Source organism: Eulemur rufifrons, chromosome 9 (genome assembly GCF_041146395.1).
Source record: "Eulemur rufifrons isolate Redbay chromosome 9, OSU_ERuf_1, whole genome shotgun sequence".
Taxonomy (NCBI): domain Eukaryota; kingdom Metazoa; phylum Chordata; class Mammalia; order Primates; family Lemuridae; genus Eulemur; species Eulemur rufifrons.
In genome coordinates, this window is record NC_090991.1 from 42,663,546 (window position 1) to 42,673,270 (window position 9,725).

General features: G+C 36.9%; 1 pseudogene; it reads left to right on the forward strand.

The window, feature by feature from the left end:
* The first annotated feature begins 344 nt into the window (after positions 1 to 344).
* On the forward strand, positions 345 to 2,037 carry LOC138392400 (YTH domain-containing family protein 3-like; annotated as a pseudogene).
* The last annotated feature ends 7,688 nt before the right edge of the window (positions 2,038 to 9,725 follow it).

Here is a 9,725-nt window from a genome sequence, read left to right on the forward strand (position 1 = left end):
GGCCCTCATTTTGGCTTCTCAGCTGGTTGTGGCTGGAATAATCACACGGTGAGGGCAGCAGCCAACAGCTATGCGTACATGGGGAGAGGCCCAAGCGGTGGCTTCTCTCTGGTTGTGGTGAAGCGTGCCAGCCACTAGCATGGATCAGAGACCTAAAGGGTAAGGAGATAAAGATAGAGGGATGGGGAGGTGGCACTTTGCAAGGCTATTTGCAATGCTAAGTGTTTTCAGTTACCTGCTTTAAGTTCAGTACAAAATGATTTGATTCATCAAAAAGATGCTGTAAGTGATGATGATTTTGAGCCATACTTAAGTAGCCAGACAAGAGTAACAACTATCCACCAATGTCTGATTCATACATGCCTAGTTACTGTGCTCCGTCCATTGGATTTCCATATTCTTTTGGGAAAGCAGCACGGTTCATGGCTGGACACCAGTATCTGACAACCTATGGTCAAATGGAGAACATTTGGAAATGCCTCATGAGTCAGGAAGATGTTAAAGCTTTTTTTCTGCTTAAGGTGACATCTTTGAATACTTTAATACAAAATTGACTATTCATGTCCTATAGAGAACATCGTTATATACTAGATGGTATATTTTAGTCAACTTGGGGCATTAGGAAATACCCCTCCATTTCTTGGTCAGCATAGATTTAACTTTTTTTCCGGTAATGCTGTTTTCTCTACATGGGGGACAAGTGGATCCCAGAGACAATCAACACAATTTTCTGCTTATAGTAGCAGTTGTGGTTATCCATCTAGTTCTCTTGGCAGAGCTATTACTTATGGACAGCTGGGTTTGGCAATGATACTTTGAGTAAGGTGCCTGGCATTAGCAGTACTGAGTAAGGCATGATTGTACTGAAAATTGGTGGTGACCTGATAGCTGCAGTGACAAAAACAGCTTTGAGCAGCAAAGTTATGACTAGCATTGCAACCAGTGGTGTGCTTCCAGTTAGCAGTACAGCACCTAAACCATCCTCCTGGGCTGCCATTGTCAGAAAGCCTGCCACACCTCAGCCAAAAGTTAAACCCAAGGCCAATGTGGGAACTGAGGGTTTCTGCTGTGCTACCACCTCCTATAAAACACAACATGAATGTTGGAACTTCAGTTGAAAAGGGGTCAGTGGTAAAGGCTCCACCAACCTAACCAATTCAGGCTCCTCAAACTGTAATCCAGTAGCCTCAGCCATTAATTCAACCACCACCATTGGTACAAAATCAACTGCCCCAGCAGCAGCCTCAGCCACCACAACCACAGCAGCAACAAGGACCCCAGCCACAGGCCCAGCCTCAACAGCAACAGTTGCAGAATTGCTGGATAGCTCCTCCGAACAGGAAAGTGGGCTTCAGCCAGAACAATGTAGTGGGCAGTGAACAGTTTGGTTTAGGTGTTGTACCTCTCAGTGCTTCACCTTCTAGTGTAGAAGTGCATCCAGTGCTGGAAAAGCTAAAGGCCATAAACAAACTATAATCCCAACCACTTTGATTGGAACTTGAAGAATGGACGTGTATTTATAATTAAAAGCTACTTCTGAGGATGACAGACATCGTTCCATTAGGTACTCTATCTGGTGTAATACTGAGCATGGTAATAAATGTTTGTGTGCAGCTTACCATTCCCTGAATGGGAAAGGCCCACTTTCTTTACTCTTCAGTGTGAATGGCAGTGGACATTTTTGTGGAGTGGCTGAAATGAAGACTATTGTGGACTATGATGCATATGCTGGTGTCTATTCTCAGGATAAGTGAAGGGCAAATAGGAAGTTAAGTGGATCTTTTTCAAAGATATTCCCAATAACCAATTATGGCATATTCACTTAGAAATAATGACAACAAACCAGTTACCAATTCAGGGAATGCTCAAGAGATACCCCTAGAAAGAGCTAAGCAAGTGCTTAAAATAATTGCTACTTTCAAGCATACCACCTCAGTCTTTGATGACTTTGCATGTTATGAAAAGCATCAAGAAGAGGAGGAAGCCACACATAGGGAGAGAAATAGAAACAATAACTATATGGAGATGTCCTGTTAAAAATTGTAACATTAATGATGTAAACTCTGGAAGTGCCTAATAAGTCAAAGAAGATGTTTTTAAAAGCTTTTTTTTCCTGCTTTGGTGACATCTTTGAACACTTTAACACAAAATTGACTCTTCTTGTAATGGTTTTCAGTAGTGTGTCTGCCCTTATGCTTTCACCAAACACACTTGAGAACTGTAACTTCATCAAGCACTTTCTGTCCTAAAGCTTTTACCAGTATCTATTGTCTTTTGTAATTATGCATCCTAGCTAAGGTACAGAAGACTGAATGAATGCAAGGATGCATTAACTCCTTGAATTAGTTAAATACTAACAGTTAACCATTAGAAGTGGTTCAGCGATGTAAGAGTCACACTGCTTCAACTTCTCTTTGTTACAGTTTTTAAGTTGTCATTTTTTAGCTATTTGACAGATTAAAAACAAAATAATCATGCCATGTTTAATACTAGAGTTCAAGTCTAAATGTTTAAGTGAAAAATTAGTGAACTTTTAATATGGCAAAGCAACCTTAAGCTCTATTTTAGCCGAATGAGACATAAGCTGAAATTATATTAGTATATTTCCCTGCTCTTCAAACTGTTTGGTGTAACAGATTATTGATATGCAGTTTGGTGGATTTCACCAGTTAATGCACATTCTTCTCCCCTCCTTCCTCCAATAATATGTATGCTGAAAAATGTGCATTTGTCCTAGGAATTATTTTGTTTGCTACCACTTCATGAATTTCAAAATTTTGAGTAAATGTACATCAATGTGATCAGACTTTTTATGACCTTTATAACTACATTTAAAACCCTTAATTCCTATTTCTGGGTGTTTGCAAGCCTGATTGCTATCATAAAGTATAAATTTATTACTCTTGGTATTCACTAGCTGAATAAACATAGTTCTTTTGCAGTGTCCTGGCATCCTTAAAATACTTTGAAAATATGGCCTTGATTCATAGATTAAATCAATATGTAAGAGAATGTATTGATGTTTTATTCATCATATCTATGTAAGTGGGAATACAGCATATATCTGGGTATTCTTATAATTACCTTTTTAACATCTTATTTTTTTAATTAATTATATATCAACATTAATTTTCTATCTTGAAGCAAATTGATTTTGTATAATTAAACGTGTCAAGCATCTGTATTAACTGATTTGATGGCATAAGGTTAAGAAAATAATACACTGCCCCTTATATTACTGTTGCAAAAGGAGAAAGCTATGCAGAAAGATATGTTAAGAGTGAAAATAGCAACGCAATAGACTTGAGTACCTTGATGTTTGGCATTATTCGATTTATGTTTACATCATGTTTAGAAATGTTTTCATTTACTGTGGTCTTTGGGCACTTTAACTCATAAGCCTAGTGACAGATATTTCTTTGAGGCCTTCATTTATAAAATTTTTTTTGGTACGGTGTTTTCTTAAAATGTACAGATACTGTATTCAAGTGAAAAAGATTTGTTGATAACCATAGCTACCACACAGTTCTTTGGTAGTCCAAGTGTAGTTATATAAGTGTTTACTGAAGAGAATATCAAAATTTTAATGGTATACTGTGTCTGGCCTAAAATAAAGACTTTCTTAAAGGAAAATTGCACCTATTTTACCTTTTTAAGAATAAGCCTTGAAATCTTATAACATGTCTCATAACTATTTATAATGAAAAGTGGCATTTGGGTATAGTCACCACAGCAATGTTCTACATTCCTAAGATTATATAGGTTACAGTTCAAAGATGACTGTTGTCATTCTGGAGGTAGAGGAAACTATACAAGGGTGACCTTGTAGGAAAGATCTGAGTCCTCTCCCTGAGGTTCTCTTCTTTCTTGGTACTTTATTAGCAACTCTGGATATTTTTATAAAACTAATTACAATATAAATGGAGTCAAACTTGTTTAATTTATATTATGTTTCTATGTAAGAGTGTCATGGAAGCACCCAGCAAGCAGATTGTTTGCAGTGGACTCAGACATGCTCAATAAATGTAGTTGAGAGTCTGTTCATAGTGAGGAGTACACCCTAGTGCCTTTAACTTGGACTTCTAATCCTAAGTGAAATGGGTGCTGCATTCCTTTGGGGGGGGGGGAAACTTTTTCTTTTCAATTGGTAATTTTATGTTTTTCTCATTTAAATTTTCTCCAGACCACCCACCTTCTCTTCCTTCTTGGTCTATCATTGTATTGCAAAATGTTTTTCCTTTAAATGAAATTATTATAGGTTGTCTCAAAAGCACAATCAGCTGAATATTTCTTAACTGTGGGGACCAAAAGAGAGAGATCCTAGAGTCTACAAAAGGAGAAACATAATCAAATGTTTGAATAATCAAAAATTAAGATTTTATTGGGCCAGTAAATTTCTTGCTTTATGTTTTTACGAGTTCTGGTTTGACTATTTCTTATTAAAGTTACCCATTGTGGGTATTTTATTTTGAAAGGTCTTATAGGTTGTATATTTAACAGTAAGGGGGAAAATGTAATCAAAATTAGTATTCCTTCTCTATACATACTGCTACTTGACGATTCTTTTCAAAAGAAACTCAGCCTTTTCCTAATTTTAGTACTTCTTTTTATTACTAGCTTAAGTGATCTAATTCAAAACTGTGTTCTTTTTGAATACCATACATGGGGGTTAAGCTGATGTTAAAATAGTTTGCAATAAAAAAGAAAGAATCGGCTTAAGTCATTTAATAATTTCAAGTGCATTTGCATCTTTTAAAAATAAGTTCGAGAAATTTAAGAGAATTGTGTTTTCATTAAGTTTTGTGAATCTTTTGTTATACCATGTAAATTCCCTTTTATGTGCGATTAAAGGATAAAATGATTAGTTCATTTACATTCACTGTAGCAATTATATGAGAATTTGAATTTTGTTGTGTTTGGGTTTGTTCATTCCTGTGAATGAGAGTACGGTTAGGTAAGATTTTCTGTCATGGTATCCACACTCACCATTTGGTCCTCTTTAATCTTTGAGGGTTTCAGTAAAAATTGTTCACTTAAAAAACAAAAAACACTCAATTCATTCTCTCTCTCTCTGTCTCTGTCTCTCTTAGCTTTATTGAGGTATAATTTACCTATCACAAAATTCACCTATTGTAAGTGTACAAGTCAATTATTATTGACAAATTTGTATGTGTAGCTATCACTGTAATCCAATTTTAGAACATTTACATCACCCCCAAAAATTCCCTTGAGCCTATTTGCAGCCTCCATTCCCAACCAGAGCCCTAGGCAAATACTGATGTGCTTTCTGTTTCTATATATTGGCTTTTGGACATTCATATAAATGGAATCATACAATATACAGTTTTATTTTGTTTTACAACATGTAGTCTTTTTCTTCTGGCTTCTTTACCTTAGCATAATGTTTGTGAGGATAATCTGTGTTGACCATATATAAGTATTTCATTCTTTTTTATTGCTGAGTATTCCATTGTATGGATATATCACATTTTGTTTATTAACTAAATGGACATTTGGATTGTTTCTAGTATTTGGCTTTTATGAATGATGCTGCTGTGAACATTTATATACAAGTCTTGGTGTGGACATGTTTTAATTTCTGTTGGTTTGATTCTTGGGGTGGAATTGCTGGGTTTGTGATGATTTTGAATTAATTTTTTTTGTATGGTGTGAAGTAAGGATCTAAGTTTATTTTTTCTACATATACAGATATTCAATTGTTCCAACACCATTTGTTGAAAAGATTATCCTTGGCCGGGCGCGGTGGCTCACGCCTGTAATCCTAGCACTCTGGGAGGCCGAGGTGGGCGGATCGTTTGAGCTCAGGAGTTCGAGACCAGCCTGAGCAAGAGCGAGACCCCATCTCTACTAAAAAATAGAAAGAAATTATATGGACAGCTAAAATATATATATAGAAAAAATTAGCCGGGCATGGTGGTGCATGCCTGTAGTCCCAACTACTCGGGAGGCTGAGACAGGAGGATCCCTTGAGCCCAGGAGTTTGAGGTTGCTGTGAGCTAGGCTGACGCCACGGCACTCACTCTAGCCTGGGCAACAAAGTGAGACTCTGTCTCAAAAAAAAAAAAAAAAAAAAAAAGAACCAGGAACAGAAAAGATTATCCTTTCTTCCATTGAATTGTCTTGGCAGCTTTGTGGAAAATCAGTGCCTGGAGTATATGGGGGTATTATCAACCTCCTGTGGCTGTCTCATCACCTGGAACTTCCTGTAAAGTCCTCAGGTCTGATTAGTTCATTGCTTGCTCCTAACAGGACTACAACCTCAGGAGATGCTGGCCCTCCCTGTTGCCACTGAGATGGCTACTTAAACTGATAGTGCTCCAAACCAAGTTAAGTCCTTTTTGGCAGTGGCAGGAAAGCTGCTGGTTTTTAATGGCCTGTGCCACCCTGGTAAACTGCTTTTTGGGGATGGAACTGGGGAGAATGAGAGTAGCCCCAGGCAAAAATGCCACAGGCTGGCATTGTTCTTAACTAAAGTTAAGTAGTTTTCACGAATAAATGGTTCTTAGTTTGTTGTATGCCTTTGGTTGATTTCCAGAGTGCTGGAAAGTCATATCTTTTTTAAGCCCATTCTGCTCAGGCTTTCTTTTCCATCATTTCACTGAAACTGCTTGTTACGTTCAATGCAGTAGTCATTTCTCACTCTCTGTTTTACTTCACCTATTAGTGTTCTTTGATACAATTGATTATTTTTTCTTTCTTGAAGTCTTGGCTTCCAGGATACCACTTTATCTTGGTTGGTCTATGTCATTGTGTGCTCCATTTTAGTGACTTTCTTTCACTCATTCCTCCTCATCTTCACAACCTATAAAACTTGGAGTGCTCTAGGGATTTTATCTTTTCTGAGGACATTGTTTCCCCTGCTGCCCTCTCAAATGATACTGCCATCATTGCCCAGCTTTTTTTTTTTTTTCCTTCCCATAACTCTCAGACCTCTGGGCTTATAGATAGAGTAGATGTCTTCTTTATTCTCCATTTGCAGCTTTCAGATGACGTAGCTCTCTTCCCTAAAATTCTCTACCTTTCAATCTTGTGTTATCAGATTATATTATTTACAACCACTTATTATTACTGTTGACTGTATCTCCTGGTTCATTCCCTGCAATGATTTCTGATGCTGACTACCTGAAGTTAGGCTGCACTTCACAAGTTAAGGACACAGTCCTCCACAAGACTACTCTCACTTCAAACAACAGCTGTACGCTTGGGGGATCACAGAACCACCCTCATTTTTGACCAAATGGCTACAAATTTGAGGATTCTCACTACTTTTTCCATTTTGATAATTCATTAAAACAACTCATAGAACTCAGGAAAGTGCTATATGTTTGGTTACAGTTTTATTGTGGCATAAAGAATATAAATCAGAATCAGCCAAAAGAAGAGACACAAAGGGCTGGGAGACTCCCAGATGGAAGCTTCTGGTGTCTTCTCCCTGTGAAGTCAGGATGCATCACCCTCCTGGCACAATGATGTACAACAATGATGTGTAAACACAGTTTTTATTGACGTTTCATATGTGGGCATGATTGATTGAATCGTTGGCCACTGATTGAACTCAGTCTTCAGCTCTTTTCCCCATCCTGGTCAGGCTGGTATCCCATGGCTCAAAGCCCGAACTCTTTAATCACATGGCTGGTCTTTCTGGCATAGCCAGCCCCCTGCGTGAGTCATTTCATTTCCATAGACTAAAGACCCATTGGGGCTCATCTTGTTAATATAAATAATCAGAGCCCACCATGAATAACAAAGATACTTTTATCACTCAGGAAATTCCCAGAATTTAGAGAGCACCTTTCAGGAACAGGGAAGAGAGCTCAGCCAAATTCTTTATTATACAGGATTACCCCTTCCTACCTTTTTTGTTTTTTTTTTTTTTTTTGGTCCATTAAAGCCCACCCTTCTCTTACCAATACTATTTTTGATCTTAATTCTAGGTAAGTTTGGTCATGTAGATATTTTTTTCAACATTTTGATATTTCAGTTGTTTGAATTTGTCTCCTTCAGTGATCTTGTCTTCTGGTTTACCTCAATCATTCACTCCTGTGTTCATACCCTAAATCTTGACTAATAACTGCAGCTTCTCCATAATTTCAGTTTCATGTATCCCACTGTTTGGCCACCACTTGCTGTATCTTTCCATCTTTCTCCCTCTAGTACCCTGAGTCCAATAATCCTTTAATCCCACTAGGACCTCTAATCCATTGATTATACTACCGTTTCACACTGTGTCACCCTCTTCATATCCTTGTTCCCTTCCTTACTCAGCTTAAATCAATCATGATTATCCCTAAACATACCTAGCCTTGACACCATTTTCTCTTTCTTGATTCATTGTCCTTGCTGAACCAAAACCACATTTTTGATTAAATTCAACCTGCCATTTTTTCCTTGCCTGTACCTGTGAAGCTGAATATGGTTAATGGAAAGCATACAACCTTACTGATTGGTTTCATTTTAAATTCATGATCACAAACCTCAAGTGGGACCCTAATGCTGCCGTGTAATCATGCTATATATCCTTAGTCTAGGAGGTGGGAGAATGGGTAGATGATTATTTCACACTTCTTCCTCTCATCTCACAGTTCTAATACTTGTTTCCACTCTTATTCTCAACTAACGACTTTTCTTCCTACTTTATTAAAAACATTGAAGAGAACTTGTAGTGATTCTTCATTTAATCCCCTTGATAGGATTCTATAAATTGCAAGTTTTGCCAGAGGAACATCTGGAACAATTACTTTTAATGTTGTGAATGCATGTGAAGATTTCCAGAAAAATTGGTAGAGAAAATAAGGTTCTAATAGATCTTTCAGGACTTACAAGGAGAAGAAAAGGGAGAATGTTAAAGAGGAGAACTGGGATAATTTATAAAGGAAAATATTTAAAGGTGGTAATAATAAATAAGTTTCCTTAGGTTGTAGGAGGGAGCTGGCAAAGTATAGATGAGTGGGGTTTAAAGTTGTACATGGATTAACTGAAACTTTGCCCTTAAAGCTTTATCCCTCTCTTTTTTTAATCTCTGATTTTATTTTCTGTTTCTGTCTTGGTCTGTCCTCACACTTTCTCTCTCTTTCTCTGATGATTCTTTTACCCACTTCATGTCACTCTTTTCTATGTCCTGCTCCAGAAAATTGTCTTGGTAGTATTCTCTTTTGACTGTCATTTTGTAATTTATTTTATTATTTCAAGGTCACAGTTCTGTTATTTAAAAAAACTCAACTTTTTCTTGATCTGATCCTTCCTTAACTCTTCATTTAAAATTTTACTTTATCTGAAATAGAATCCTTAGTTCTTTTGTTTATTCCCTTCCAGTCCCCCTTATTTTGACCTTTATTTTCCATCTAAACAGCTCTCTCAAATTCATATTGTTCATTCCATAGCATTTAGGACAGCAGCTTGCATATTGTAGTCTGGATATTCTGTAAATATTGAGTGAACATATAAGCTATAATAATAACAATGTTCACTTAATTACATTTTTTACTTCTTTCTACCTCATCAAGGACACCTTTCTTGATTAAAGCTATTCATTCTTTGATCGTCTACTGATAAAATTTTTATCTTAATGAATATAATACTTATTTTCTAACAACTGGGTTTTGTGTGTATATTAGTTGACATCCCACTGTTTCATTGCTCTACTGATGAATAATTTAACACATTCTGTTAAGTGAAAAGTTTTGTGGAATAGTTGTCTTTGCTGA